The sequence below is a fragment of the Triturus cristatus genome, chromosome 2_2 (genome assembly GCF_964204655.1).
Source record: "Triturus cristatus chromosome 2_2, aTriCri1.1, whole genome shotgun sequence".
NCBI lineage: Eukaryota > Metazoa > Chordata > Amphibia > Caudata > Salamandridae > Triturus > Triturus cristatus.
Genome location: NC_140582.1, coordinates 634,455,249 through 634,471,313, shown reverse-complemented (window position 1 = coordinate 634,471,313; position 16,065 = coordinate 634,455,249).

The following is a 16,065-nucleotide window of genomic DNA, read 5'->3' as shown; positions in this document are numbered from 1 at the left end:
AGGCAAGAGGTCCGCCTCGGTGCAGTGAACACAATTGAAATCCCCCACAGAGACCTGGCATTTGCAGGTCAGTAAACAAGGCCGGGATCAGAGCATTAAATAATTTCTTTGGAGTGCATTGAGAACATCACATACCACCCTTCAGAATCAGGCTTCACCCTGGTATGCATGAAGGGTACTCCTGAGGCTATCCAATCAGAACCCCATGAGCATTAGCCGACTATCCATTCCTCAGCACCTCCCCCTTCCACCACTTAGCCACCTTGCCGAGCTCTTCCCTCGTGAGAGGGGACTCCTGTTGTGTGCAAAATGTATGTGTTGTCTTCTGAGATAAGTGTGCACCATGTGTCACCGCACCAGCCTTGCCATGCCCATGGTATTCCAGGTCAAGACATGATAAGTCACCTCCACTGCCATACACAGAGATACATAGGGATCACACCAGTGGCTACAAACCCATCTCACCCTCACCTTGCACATCTCCACCTGGCATTACTTCCCCATGTAAACCACAACCACAAACAACATAATACAACAATTACACCATCTCCCTTGGCTTTAATCATCATCAATCAGTCTTTATTTCGACTTGTTGTCATAAAAGACACATATAAAAACACAATTCATCATCAGGAACATAAAAAAAAACACAGTTCATCATCGGGTACATCCGTTGGAGCTACACATTTGAGTTATACGCAGAAAATGTAACACTGAAACTAAAAACAGCAGGATCTAAGATCACTACATAAATGGTATTCCTACTCGACCAAATAAGAAAATAAATATCTGTCTTCCATAAAAACATACTAAAACTATAAAGAAGTTCCACAATTGTACTGGGTTTACTTTAGGGCAACTGGAGAGCTTTCAGTTTCCCAACTCTTATTGTCCACATCCATTTTAAAAATGTTGCTGTCGCTATCACTATTGTTTCAGAACAGTCAGTTTGAAATATTCTCAGTGCAGTAATCCCCGTCATAATACCCTTTTGAATGCAAACTGCTCTTATCCATTTGTGACGGGGATCCTTATATTCTGGGCAAATAAACAAAACATGAGCTATAGTTTCCGGGTGTGTTATACAGAAAGGGCACATTTGGTCACTTTTCCTAAATGCCCATTTACAGGTGACCGTATTCAATGGGAGGGTACCTACCCTAAACTGATGGAATAATTTCCTATCATGAGGCATTGTAATCAGATCCCAGTACATCTCATACCCAGGAGAGTGTTTCAGCTCCAAAAAAGCCTTAGTATACGATGGAGCAGTGTGTGACTGGAACTCCTCCTGGGATATGAATGACCAGTAGGCCTCTTTTAACTGTTGTTTGGTAGGAAATAGTGTCTCCTGAGGATTGTCCCATAGATCCCCCATACCTAGAGACTTAAGGAGGGTTTTAACCTTTCTAAACCATAGAATTTTACCCCCAGAGTCCATATCACGCGTTTCCAGGAGTGCTAACGCATAGTGATGCAATTCTGGGGTTACCCACAGTCTTCTCCAATAGGCAACTGGTCTAAATCTGCAGATATTTTCTAGACTCTGACAACCCAGATCCATGCGCAGAGGTACGAGTGGTGTGGAATGTGGAAGCCCTGTTATACAGCGGAGAAATTTGTTGTGTGCTTTTTGTAAACCTGCTATATCGGACGACCCCCACAGTTCCGCTCCATATAGCATGGAAGATCTTACTCTTGAGTCATAAATTCTTAATACTGGGGCTACAGGTTTAGTGGCTGACAACTTAAATTCTCTTAGAAGGGCACCAGATAGTTGTGCGTGCTTAGAGATTAAATGGGCCACATGCGGCTTCCACTGTAACCTAGAGCCCAATGTGATGCCCAGGTAGCTGAAGCTATCAGTCTGCTCTAACGGTTCCCCATTCATAAAGACTCTGCCCCTAATGTTCCTGTGCCTATGCATCGTCATAAATTTGGTTTTAGAGACATTAACAGTGAGGCCATAGTCATTAGAAAAATTTTCAAAGCAGTCTATTGCCTTCTGAAGCCCTTCCTGAGTCTTAGATAAAAGGAGGGTATCATCGGCAAACATTAGCAGGGGGACGGGGATGCCGTGCTGTTTGGGTGCATCAGTAGTGGAGTCCCTATAATAATCTATAACTCTATTTATATATAGTGTGAATAATGTGGGTGCCAGCACACACCCTTGCCGCACACCCCTTTCCGTTGGAAATCTGTCGGTCACCTGGCTCTGGTTACCCCATCTGACCTGCGCGTAGTTATTTTCATGTAGTTTTATCAAAACCGCGAGCAGTTCTGATGGGATACCCTGCTCGTGGAGCGCTCTCCACAGCCTATCTCTTGGGACTAGGTCGAATGCAGCCTTTAGATCGACAAAGGCTGCATAAAGTGTGCCACCCCCCAGGACCACCCATTTCCAATATATTGTGGAAAATCTAAAAACTTGATCTACCGTGCTAGTCAGGGGTCGGAAGCCAGCCTGTAGGGTGGACATGACTCCCGAGTCCTCGATCCATTTCTGGACCGTAAAAAGTACCATTCTGGCCACAACCTTCTGAATACAGGCTATTAGGCTAATTGGCCTATAGTTTCCCGGGTCATCTCGGTCACCCTTCTTAAAAATTGGTATGATTTCTGCCCCCCGCCATATATCCGGCACCGTAGTGCCTTTGGCAATAGTGTTCGCCAGTAGTTCGATGTAAGGGACCCAGACTGATGCAGAAACAGATCTGCAGGAATTTTATCTAAGCCCGGGGCCCTGCCCTTGGGTATTAAGTTAAGGGCACATTCAACATCTTTCTTGGTGAATGAACACTAGCGTGTTTGCTAATAAAGGATGGCTGAAAGAAGCCAGGGCAGGTGTTGGGACATTGTTTGTGTTAGCGAACTGGGACTTAAAGTGCTTAACCCAATGTTCTGGCGGGACATAATTAACCGGGGTTGGTTTTTGGTTCCCCGTGCCCCACCTCACAAGATGCCAGAAGTCCGTCGGATCTCTGGACTTGATGGCTACCAATAGCTCCTCCCAGTATTTAGTGTCCCACGCTTTTTTCGCGGCATTTTGTGTCCATTTGTAATGGTTCCTTGCCGCCCGAATGGCCTCCCTGTCAGTGGATCGCACTGCATCAGCTAGGGATTTGTATGCAGTCCTGCAGTTTTTATCATACCATGACTCCGGTTTTCTTTTCCCTTTACCAGAGTTCCTCTTCCTTGGAATACTAAAATATTTACTTAGTTTAAAAAAAAGGGTCGAGTGAATGTGGACTACCCTGCTGCAGTAATCCTCATATTCCAGCTGCCCCTGTATTTCAATGATTGCTTCATTTACCATGTCATTCATTTCACTAATGGTTTCGGGTTTACCCAGACACTCAGCCCATCTTACCCGCCGAGTATCATTTGCCATGACAATGTCATCTACTATGTCATCTGATGTTAACCCCTGCCCTTTGTGAAGCTGTAGCTCAAGACTGAGAGGGTTGTGGTCACTTTCGATACGATGAATTACAGTCCTATCACGTATTGATGACCAGAATTCAAGATTGACCAGAATATAATCAATTCTGCTGGTGCTCAGTCCGTTGTTAAAAGTTGGATTACCCTGCTCATCCCCTCGTGTCCTGCCGTTCACTGCTCTCAACCCGTGTTCTAAACTGAAGGTCTTAAGTTGTAGGGCTGCCTGGGTCCACCGTTTAATAGGGGGTATACTGAGGGGGGTGATTTGCCAACAGATATCCTCTGCCTCAGTGAGCTCTAGATCCGTGTGGTCCAGAGGCTCATAGGAGCAGTTGAAATCTCCGCAAATTAGTATATTAGCACCTCCCCTCCAAATACTAACATAGTGTCCCAGTGCCGCCACGACTTCTGACGATTTCCCTCCCGGCTTTCCCCTGGCGTACACGTTAAGAATAATGAGTTCACCAAATGAGGGATATTTTAACTTAACCCCCAGAATATCCCTTGAGTTAATTGCTAGTTGTGTAATTGTGAATCCATCATCCTGTTTTACCCAAGTGGTCAGTCCCCCCTTAGGTCTTCCTTTATTTATTTTGGTTGCAGCTATTGCGAAGTGAAGATACCCTGGTCTGTGTTGGGGTTCTAATGCCCATGTTTCTTGCATACTGACAATCATGTAGTTATCAATAAAGGTAGCCCAATCCCTGGAGGCCATCTTATTCTTGAGACCTGCCACATTCCACAAGACCAATAACTGGCTCTCCACATTACTACTTGAAGGATTGTGAACGTTTGTAGTGTCTCCTATGCTGCTGTTAGCCTGCACTCCCTCTGTCTCTGGTCCACTGGCCTCCACCAGACAGCCAGTTTCGTTAGCCTTCCTTGAACAGTTACTAGGTGTAAGATAACCTGTGACTCCAGGGACAGCTTCATATTTGATTAGACCATGGATTGTTGTATCACTTACACGGCTACCTTGGTTGACTGTTTGTGTGCAGTGGTCAGAATTATTTGGCACAATTATAATGACATTAGTCGGGTTAGAAACTCCATCAGATATACTTGAAACAATGGGTACATTCCCTTCCAAAGCCTCAACCAAACCACCTGCAGTTAAAATATGTGCACCCACTGTCTCCTCCCCTCCTGACTGTAGACTTCAATCACAGGCATCCAGACCGCTAAAGATGTCAAACCTATTTGACATTTCCAGTGGAGTGAATGGTACTGGATAGTCCATGCTCCTATGTACAGTAATACTTGGCCTAGTGGGTACTATATTCCACCCAGGTGTTTCTGCAATTGGGGCTGCATGATGCACATAGGCTGAATTCCTGTTATTCATCATAATGGGGAAGTGGGTAGTAGGAAAAGAGTAACCATGAGCAGGTTGGGAAGGAAATACTACAGATCTTGGGTAGAAGTAGGTCAGAGGGCGTGGGATAATGCTACTGTTAAGGTTAACCTGAGGCCAATTCAGGATGTAGCGTACTGCATTGTGATCTCTGAAATTGACCACAACCATGTCCCCCCTGATGTCTTTAGGTCTTTTCACCCAACCACTGGAGACGGCGTACATAGACTATTTCGCCATCTATGTTGCCGGCAATTGGCCTGTGTGATGTCAGCCAGTGTGTTATTTTGTTCTTCAGTTGGGAAAAACCTTCCCACTTGTTCACTGGGAGCTCTGGTACCCCTGTGAGAATCACTACATATGGTGCGGCCTCTGGCGGAAGATCCGGTAGTGGTCTCCTTGACTGTTCCCCCCGGGTCTGCCTGAGGCCTCCCTCCTCATGTCTCATTGACCCAATCGGGCGATTGCCCAGATCTCTGGTAGATTTATTATCAGAGGTTGATGGATAACAGTTGGATTTAACTGTTGCAATACTTGCAGGAGCATTTGTCTGATTAGTAGTGGAATTATTATGAACGGGTTTAGGAGCAGGAGCTGCCCCACTCAGAGAGTGACTACTAGAGGACGGGGCGTCTAATGTGGGGTTATTTGAAGTTGTATTTAAAACTGACTCAATTTCGGTAGGTGATGGGCGAGAGTTATTGGCGGATTTAGCCGCTAGGGAAGGAACTGAGACCAGTTTGGGCTTTAAATTAGCTTTTTGTCTAGTAGGGCTTCTCTTCCTACCCAAGTCTGCTTCTATTTTCCCTAATCTGTTCTCCATATTTTTCAATCTTTCCACTATTGCTAGAGTGTAGGTTCGCATAATCATCTCAATACTATCCAAAAGATTACTGGTGTGTATTGTATTAGACCCATTATCCTCCAAGCTGTGTTTAGTGCTATGTTCCCCCTCTGTATATGCAGAAGTTAACAATGATATGGTAGCATTATCCATTCCAGTCACGTCCATGGGAACTGCAACAGCTATAACATTAGTACTGGAGGGGATAGCCTTCTTCCCAAAGTCAGTAGAGCTCAGCTTCTGCTTGGAAGGTTCCATCCTTTTGCGTCTCCTCTTGGTAGGTGGTGGACCATAATTTGTAGTTTGTACAGATTTCTTAGACCTTTCTCGTACGGTCTTGGGAGGAATAGGTGTCACAGCAAACAGAACTCCAGAAGTACTGGGAGTGCAAAAAGGATTATGTGGTGAGATTGGAATGTCTATTCCAGTAGAACAAGTGCTGGGCACTTCACAATCTCTCAGCAAAAGAGGTACACCATCTGTGAATAAGGTATCATTAGCTAGGTCTGGGGCTAACTCTTTATTAGGAATGGCTGCGGGGTTAGGCTCAGACAGTGCCCTATTCTTGATATTTTCAATAGAGCGTCGACGCTCAGCTCGACGCTCTGCGAGTGAAAGTTCTGTTGAGCCTCCGGATGGTGTTCTAGTAATATAATTATCCAGAGTGCCATTCAATAAAGTCCCCACTCTATCAGCCACCGTTATTGTCGGACTCAGCACAATCGAGGACATGTTATAAACTTGACAAGTAGATGACGTAGCTATAGAGTATAATAGCAACTTACTGTACGCTGAGTTCTTTTAAATCACAGTTTGGCCAGGGAGACGGGTCCAGTCCAGTCTCGTAGGTCCTCGGAGGGCCTCAGAGGGCCCGCTCTTTGCCCGGTCTTCGCGCGCGTCCCGCGTTCCCGTCCGGAGGCCTGCCTATGTAGGAGGAGAAAGGGGGCGGGAAGAGGCACCAGGTGCGCGCGATATCCAGGCACTAGCACTTCTGGTCCTCGCAGTCCCGCTCCCTGTGTCAGGGCGTCAGCTCTTCCCACCAGGATGTTAGCGCCCAACAGGAGGAAGAATGACCGAGCACACGGGCTCCCAGGTCAACAACAAAAGTTCACCAGTTACGGGCAGCAAAGGTTCCCCAGGACGTGATCTGCAGGCAATAGGAACGACTACAAGCGGCCCCCGCGGAGCGGGGGCCGCGAGTCGTTTTGAGGATGCAGGGAGAAGGGGGCGGGAAGAGGCACCAGGTGCGCGCGATATCCAGGCGCTAGCACTTCTGGTCCTCGCAGTCCCGCTCCCTGTGTCAGGGCGTCAGCTCTCCCCACCAGGTTGTTAGCGCACAACAGGAGGAAGAATGACCGAGCACACGGGCTCCCAGGTCAACAACAAAAGTTCGCCAGTTACGGGCAGCAAAGGTTCTCCAGGACGTGATCTGCAGGCAATAGGAACGACTACAAGCGGCACCCCTTGGCTTTAATGCAAATTTGCATCATGCCACAATCCCCCACACAATGTGTTTAACAGCAAAACATATTGAACTTGTGTGAAGAATGTCCTTACAGTAAGTCTGTTGAAAAAACTCAGAGTAGTCCAGGGCCCTCATCAGTCCATAGTAGTAGGCACATACAAGCTTACCGCACCAACTAAGTTGCCATTCAGGCATCTGTCGCTGTGGCGAGCCCTCCGGGGTGAGACTCTTGTTCTCTTCCGAGGCCTCCAATTAGGGTGCACCCACCACAAATTCCAAGTCTGTCTCTTGTGCCAGGACCTCATATTGGTTCTCACTATGCAGAGAGATCTCTGCCACCAGCAAAAAACTTTGAGAACTCTAAAAACAATTAACATTGAGTCGCATAGTACGTTTTCACCAACAGCATTTATTTCTATCAATGTGTCTTTCAATTCTCTGCCAACAAATGTTTTGTCTTTGCTGCAGATTTGTCAGCAGCCTTCATCAAGGCTAGTCCAGTATTAATTGTGGCTGTGTCTGTTCTCAAAAAGTTTCCACATATCTAGAACTTCAATTCGTCAGTGCTTTGCAAGAAGGGTAGGCGCAAGTAGCTCCTCTCAAATCAATTGCCCAGTCCCTGTCAAGAGTACTCCCAACGTGCATGTCCTTTGTGGAGTATCATGGGGTTCTGATTGGCATGCCACCACCTGTCCCTATTCCCTGGTTGTCCGTTCTTCTAACATCAGGTGTGTGGCTGGTGGGTGCGGCAGTGACAAGGCTTGCTACTGCTAGCATGGAGGTGAGATGGGCAAAGCAGGGCATAAGACGTTCCTAATGTCCATAGTTGCACCAAAGAGCATCCAAAGTGTTGCTTTTGTTTTAAAAACATAGTTTATTATTTCCAAACATATGAAAACATAGTCAAAGCGTATCAGGGCCATAATATGTGACCAGAGTGTGGATTAAAGCCTAACTATTTAACATTGCGATGCAAGGGGTATATTGTACAGCATTCAGCATTAATATTTCCGTGTACAGAATGAGCAAACTAAGCAAAACACCATACACTCCCCCCTCCCGAGCTTTGTTAGCTAGAAGAAAAAAAACGCCCTCTCCCTAGAGTTATTACGACTACAGCATAACAAATACATATCCACTGAGATGCCGAATGGCGCAACCTTGAGGTCAAGTCTTGTATTCTTACATATCATACATGTCTAGGAGGTCTCGATGGGGTCTGTCATTTAACCATTCTATTCTCAAGTCTAATATTGCTCAGATTGGGTTCCTGTTGTTGTTCAATGCAGTGAAGACTCAGTAGCTACAAATAGTTCCACCATCATGTCCCATTCCATGGCTATCGGGTTTTTCCTTAGGCCTCTGTTTTCCTCTCTGCGTAGTGCCATACTTTCGGCCCTCCCCCAACGCACTACTTCAGTATGCCATATTAAAGCTGATGGAGGTTGTGGGGATTCCCATCTCATTGTGATCGTTTTGCCAAAATTAGCAATAGGTTGGCAAACCTGTGTTGCATTCCATGTGATTTGTGTTTTTTATAAAGCCCCAATATACCAAATTCCACTTTATTTTGCCCTATTCCCGGTGTTACCTCAGCCAGGAGTTTGTATACCATCTCCCAAAAGGGGGCCAGTTTTGTGCAAGACCAAATCATATGGAGCAGATCTTCCAGTTGTGTATGACATCTGGGACATGCGTCTACTATACCCGGAAACCTTTTACTTTATCTATGTGGGATTAAGTAAACTCTGTGTAACAGCATAAATTAGATTATCTTAAACTTGGGTTTACGTGACACTTTCTGGGGATGTTCTAGCGTCTTTTCCCACTCCGTATCAGTTATTACATGACCCAGATCAGCAGACCATTTATCACAAAGTTCCTGTAGCGGGATTGATGCATGCGTCCGGATACTTCTATATAGCCATCTAGTTAAGTGTCTCCCATTTCCCATATGATACGTCATATGTATTAGAGCGTGTATTTGGCCCTCAGCGCCATCTGTTGCCCAGGTGCTTCTTATATATCTACATATCTTAGCATGTGATATATATAGTGAGTTAGGGACGCCTGGCTCTCTTACAAATGCATTATGATCCATAAGCATATTATCTGCAAACAGCATACCTACCGTAGTTACTCCTTCCCCAGTCCATTGGTACAATTGCCTAGAGGAAATCATACCAGTAGGTGTGGGGATACCCATCAGAGGGATATTAGGGGCGTACAGGTTTAGCCCTTTTCTGTATTGGATAGTCTTCTTCCAGTGCGTCACGGCCACCTTTAATAATTGGGGTGCAGATCAAGGAGGCTCAGATTTGGGGAGTAATAGTGTATGTAACCCACCCCTTTCCCACTCTACCTGTGTCATGCCTATTTCCTGCAAATGTCTGATGGCAGTCCAATAGGACAGCCACTGCAGTTGACTGACAAAGCAGTATGCCGGGAAATCCGGGACGCCCAAACCTTCCCGGTCAGTACTAAGCTGTAGTTTAGTGAGCCCTACTCTCCTTCGTCCCTTACCCCATATCAATTCAATAAGTAGTGTGTTAAGTGTTTTGAATATGTGAGCCGGGAATATTACTGGGATGTTAGTGAAAAAGTACAGTAGTCTGGGGAGCATGACCATTTTAGATATGGCCACGCTCCCACCCAAAGTGTTGCAGTTCCTTTGTATATCTGCACTGTAGTCCATATAAGCCATGATGAGATTACTATTGAACTATTGTACTGCAAGGGGCCTTTCACCTGCCCTCTTGGTGAAAAGAACTTCTGGATGTTGTTGGCCAAGACTGTAGTAGTCAGCCAGTTTTCCAAGAATAACTCAATGCTCAGTCCTTCCATATTCTCGGAGAAGTAAAAAAAGAGGACATTGTTATGCTGAGAGAATCCCTTGGAGTCTTCCAGCCTCACCTTAAGCTCTCACAACTCTGCCTACAGAGGCTTCAGTTGTGCCTGCATGGTTGTCATTGTAGGCTGCATGGAAGTCAGAGAGGATTCCGCATTGTTCATACAGTCCACCAGCCTGGCTTGGTCAGCTTGCAACAGCCCCGTTTCCATTTGTATTGCTACCACTTGCGACTACATGGCAACCTTTGAATCATGTATGGCTCCAGAACTTTGTTAAACGTTATGCTATGTTTCTCCAGTGTGGCCTCCAGCTGTCAGGTCAGATCCACCAGCGTTGGGGAGGCCGCCAGCATATCCATAATGATTTTGGTAGGCAGCGGCTTAGTACTGCCCGGTCATGGTACCTCACAGCCCTGTCCGGCCCAGTTGAGTGCAGGACCCCAGAGCACAACAAAGGGCCCAATCGGTTCAACCCTACTGTTCAATGCAGCTTCCATGTTACGGCAAGCAAGCAAAGCTCCCCGATGGGCCCCCGGGTACACTGTCTTTCCCTGCAGCTACAATAGGGACTCCAGCCCTAACATGTGAAATGGTAGGCCTCCCGGTAGGAAGAGCCATCCACACCCCATCCTTTCCTGGGAGCTCCTCCTCTGCAGGCATTCACCACAAACCCCTGAACTGCCTCTCAGCTCCACGTCACCTCCACTCCTGGAGCACACTGCCCGGCCCCTTCTCCATAATGCTCACTGCAGTCACCTGGTGTGATTCACAGCACTGGCTGTCATGCTTCATATGCTTGCTCTGCCCTGTGCCTCAAGAATCTGAGCTCTCTGGAGCCACCGCTCAACTTGTAGGCGAGGAAAAATCTCCCTGTAGTGATATTGGCTCTGCCCAGTAGCCCAAGGATCTCCTCATCACTGTAAACATCCGGCAGCAGGTGCCTGGGAGTTTTGCGTGCCACCAAGGCAGTGGAACAATTTAGGGCATGAGGCACAACTGTTCGGCACTCCAAGTCTACGGGCAGGCACTCCAGAACTGTGGCTCGGCCCAGTGCAGCCTCCCATACAGTGCAGCTTGTGCAAACAGCTTACTGGTAACCGTAGGATGGCACTGATAGGGAGGCGGCAGGCCTCTGCATCACATTATGACAATTTAATGGAGACAGGCTGCAATTCTTTCTCATCCAACAGTCTCTTTGTGCCAACCCTAGGTGGTGCTGACTCTGGGGCAGCGGCTCTCGTCATGAGTGCCCACCATCCACCTCTTTCTTTTGTGCACAAGCTTTGCAGGTAGCAGCGCGCTGCTATAACACTTCCGGGCTCACCACCAATACTTAGCCAAACCCCTTGGATTCGAGACTACATTCTTGGGACTTCTCCTGTGGCTCCAGGAGGGCCTCTGTGGCTGGCAGGGGTCTCAGAATGCCACACCAGTACATGAAGTGAAAGGATTTTTGCGGACTGGGCAGGAGCCTCACAGAGATGAGACTGCTCTCCAAACCATCTTGGCCACACCCTTCTATGGAGACTCACTATGGTAAATATTGGAAAGAGGATTATTAGAAGTGATAAGTAGTGACATGCCACTAGTAATAATGCCACAGCGATAATAAAAGGATCAGTAAAGGTCTCAAAAAATGATTCCCTTGCTTAACAATTAGTAGCTGGCAATGAGCAGGCAAGCATAACTTAAGAGACAGGTTTGTGAATCATTTGAAAACACCAATACATGAAATAAGTAAAACACAACACACATTAAAAATCCAACACCAATTTATAATCATAGATTATATTTTTATGAACAAATAGACACCAAAATGACAACGATCCAACGTAGGTAAAGGTAGATACGAATTTTGAAATAATAAACACTTTTTAGTGTTAAAAGACCGATAGCATAAACTTGGACATCTAGTCTCGCTTGACCGGAACAAAGTAAGAATTTGAGGCCGACCACAATGGAGTCTGGTTGGATACAGCAAGTGGGAGGCCTCGGTCAAAGTGTTGCCTTCACTTAGATGTTTTTCTGGAGCTTTTTCTCTCAATGTCAAGCAAGGCTCCTCTTCAGGCCGGATTCGCGTAGAAATTGTTGGCTTGGTCCCGGTCAAGCCCTGAAAGTATGGAGCTCCGCAGCTTTGATTGGACACACTAGAAATCCAGGCTGGATCGTGGTTGAAGGTGGCCGGCTTGATTCTTAACGTTGAGTCGGTCACCTTATGGAACTTTTTACCAAAAAGTTTACAAACTTCACCAAATCTCTGAATCTTCTTTCAGAAGGCCTCCTTGAGGGTATCAAAGAGTCCATGACACCGATCCAGGGATCTTGAATATCTGAGAGGATTCTTGGTATGCTGGGACTACAATTCTCCAGGCCAAATCCTTAAAAGTCCACTTGATGGCACTCCAGGATGGGAACTTCATGGTGGAAATGATGCAGGTGGGCTCAGTAAACCTGTAGCTTGCAGGGAGTCCACAACCTAAATCCTTTTTGGAGCAAGGCAAAGTCCTAAGGTTTGTAGTCCGAGAATGTCCAGCAGGTTCAGTCCTTTAGAGTGCAGACCTTTTGGGTGCTGATCAGGTTTCCAGTAGGGCTGTTCTTCTCCTTGTAGTTTCAGGCAGCAGATCTGAGTTGCTTGGCAACAATTCTATATTCTTACAGTGTTCCTGGGCGGAAAGCAGGGAGGCACCCCTGATCAATGGGAAGCAAGGTGCCACCCAGATATTTAACCACTTCCACCAAAGTGTGGCATATTTTTGCTCCAGAAATCACCATTCTTCTGAGACTGAATATGGAGAAAGTCTCTATTTGAAGGTTAGATCAGGCTAAGTCAACCCACTGGTGTGGCTAAGACCCCCAAACCAGCAGTTTAGTTACTCCACTCCCATCATACCTTCTGCTTCTGCAGTTTCAGTTCTCTTCTCACTGGAAATCAACTGTCTCTCTAGCAGGTGACGTTACACCTCATTAAGACAGCTTGGTTCAGCCTGGCATCGGCTAGCCAATCAGGAGAGAGCACCTGAAATGATGGATTTTGGCTTACAGAAAAGAAAGTTTAGTAACTTATTTTCTGTGATAGTTATTATAAATCTAAAGGTGGCAAGTTGTTGGATATATCCTATCATTTTAGGTCCTTGAATGACATTTTAAGCTTGTTCCTGTCAATATTTATACTTAATTAAAATATTTAATGTTAGCCTATGAAGCAAGGTTTTTACAATCAGGAAAAATTAAATTGGCAGTTTTTATCTCACCAGGGCATATAAAATATATTTCAGAACATCTCTGCTTATAATTACATGGCACCCTAACCCTGGGGCACCTATTGGATGATATAGGTGCAACCCTATAGGTAGAAATAAGGTATATTAATACTTTGGAAGTACCTTTTATTCCACTTCTCTTCCGTCTGGTAAGGCTGTCGGAGAAGATACACTCCCTATAGAACTTTATAAAATCTGTATTGATGAAATACTCTCTCTTCTCTGCTTAGTAATCAACTCGATTGGTCTAACAGGGAAGGTTCCAAATTCTTGGAATTCTGCTAAGATCGTTTTTTTTCTCAAAAAAAACAAACCTGCTGATGAGTGTGGCTCTTACAGGCCTATCTCACTTATTAACGCAGACGCCAAAGTATTTTCTAAAATTCTTGCACTCCGACTGGCTCCTTACATGCCTAAGCTAGTTAATCCACAACAACATGGATTTATTATCGGCAGAGACACTACAGCCCATGTTAATATGGCAATCACTGCTTTTGATGTAGCAACAACTAACTCCACCCGACTCGGTATGATACTTTTAGATGCTGAAAATTTGACCGAGTCGGGTGGGATTACCTCTTGGCTGTAATGAAAGCGTACGGTTTTAACCCCTTCGACGCGCTTGACGGAACGGTTCCGTCATGCACGTCGGTTGGGCTGTGCTTATGACGGAACCGTTCCATCATGGCCCCGCCCGCGCACGGAATCTTCAGCGTGGCGCGGAAATCCACGCCGCGCTGAAGGGGTTAAAGGCCAATATTTAAGATGGATACAGGCTCTATATGACTCCCCAATTGCCAAACTTAGCTATGCAGGTATGATCTCTCCAGGCTTTAAAATACTTAGAGGTACGCGGCAGGGGTGTCCGCTCTCACCCCTCCTGTTCGCGCTTTCCATGGAACCATTTATAAACTCATTACAAACTCAACCTCATATTATCCCATCGGAATTCGGTCCTAACACCTTGAAAATCACCGCCTACGCCGATGATATTGCCATATACTCCACTGATGTAGTAAAAGCTCTCTCAACGATAATTGAAGAATCTAATGCTTTTGGATTAATTCCAGGATACAAATTAAATTTAAATAAAACACAGGTAATATTAAACTATAAACCATTGACTCCTGTCCAAGGTACCTGTCGAGTGGCGACGTATCTAGGTGTTAAAATATCAGCCAAAATAAACAACATAAACACCCTCAACCATGATGCTTTATTGAAAGAAATAGCTGGCCTACTTAAAAAATGGCACAAAATACCTTTAAGTTTGATAGGCCGGATCAACTTAATCAAAATGAAGATACTCCCCAAATTCTTATATTTATTTAGGTCTATACCCTTACGCGTTAGTAATTCCTTTTTCAAAAAACTAGACAGGATCTTAAGTAGCTATATCTGGTGGTATACGAAAGCTAGAAGATCGCTTGCTCTGCTTAAATTACCAACCAACAAAGGTGGATTAAACTTCCCCGACTTTAAATTATATTTTCTGGCAACCTTTTTCGGTCGCCTTCGTAGTCTATTTAACCCCAATAGCCAATACTATTACCACCAATTTATGTTGGGCACTGCCTCTAATCGATTCCTCGCAAGAGTAAATGACCCTAACTATTTTAAAAGGGTCAAATTCAAGACCGCGAGAGAGATAGTTGCGGTTTGGAAATCTTTATTAACTACATGTAGGACTTCTCTTTTTCATCCAAAGCTTTCTTTATGGGGTAACCCTGGGCTACCAGGAATATTCAATGACGGACTTGGGGTTTTCTGGGCCAACTTGGGTATCAATTTTTTGGGGGACCTTTATGGTACTCAAGGCTTTTTAGATTTCACTGCGCTCAAACTTCTCTTTAATTTAACTGAAGCAATGCGATTTAAATGTATGCAAATTCGAGATTATTTGGTTTGCAAGATGAAAATCAACCAAATCTCGGACTCAGATCTATGGACCTGCTTCTACTCGGAAAATCAGAAATCACTAATTAGCAGGGGTTACAGATGTTTAAATAATTTCAAAGAAGGTAACTGTCCAAAAATTGCTCTGAAATGGACAACTAGATTAGGGACTAACATCACTTCTACCAAAATCTCGGTCTCACTCTGTAATATTAACAAAGTGGTACAATCTTCGAGCCTGAGGATTCAGTTATACAAAACCATCTGCTTTTTACATTATACCCCGCTAAGAATTTTCAATTGGTCCCAAAACTCTTCATCAAGTGAACGCTCCAAGTGTCCCAAATGCGACCTTTTGGCGGCTGATATTACACATATATTTTTCTCATGTCCAGCCTTGTCTGAGTTCTGGGCCAGATTCGAAAATATTTTATTGCAAAAACAAATTGTTTTTGGTTCTCTCTCGCCATTATCTGTATTATTAGATATACAATCTGTGAATTGCCCACATAAAGATTTGTTAACAGTATTATTTTCTTGTGCTCGATTGACTATTGCTAGGGCCTGGATTTCCCAGAAACCTCCACATATTCTGGAATGGTGGTTCTTGATTAATGAAATTTATACTATGGAACGTGCTATTGCCAAAACGAGGGGATTGAAATCAATGAAAAAATTTGATAGAATGTGGGAAACTTTACTTTAATCTTTCCCTTTAAGTCTCTAATGTTTATATATTTACATGGCCTACTTGATATCAAATGTATATGCTACTATTATCAGCTAATCTTTTGTTTCTGATTTATCTGTGTTGTTAATAAAAATATTAAAAAAAAAAAAAAAGGAAGTACCTTTTATTCCAAAGTCGAATTTGCATATAATTTAACTTTAGAGACAGTCTGTCAAGCAGGGCTGTCCTTGAAATGACAGCAGTCAGCACACACTCAAGGGCAGG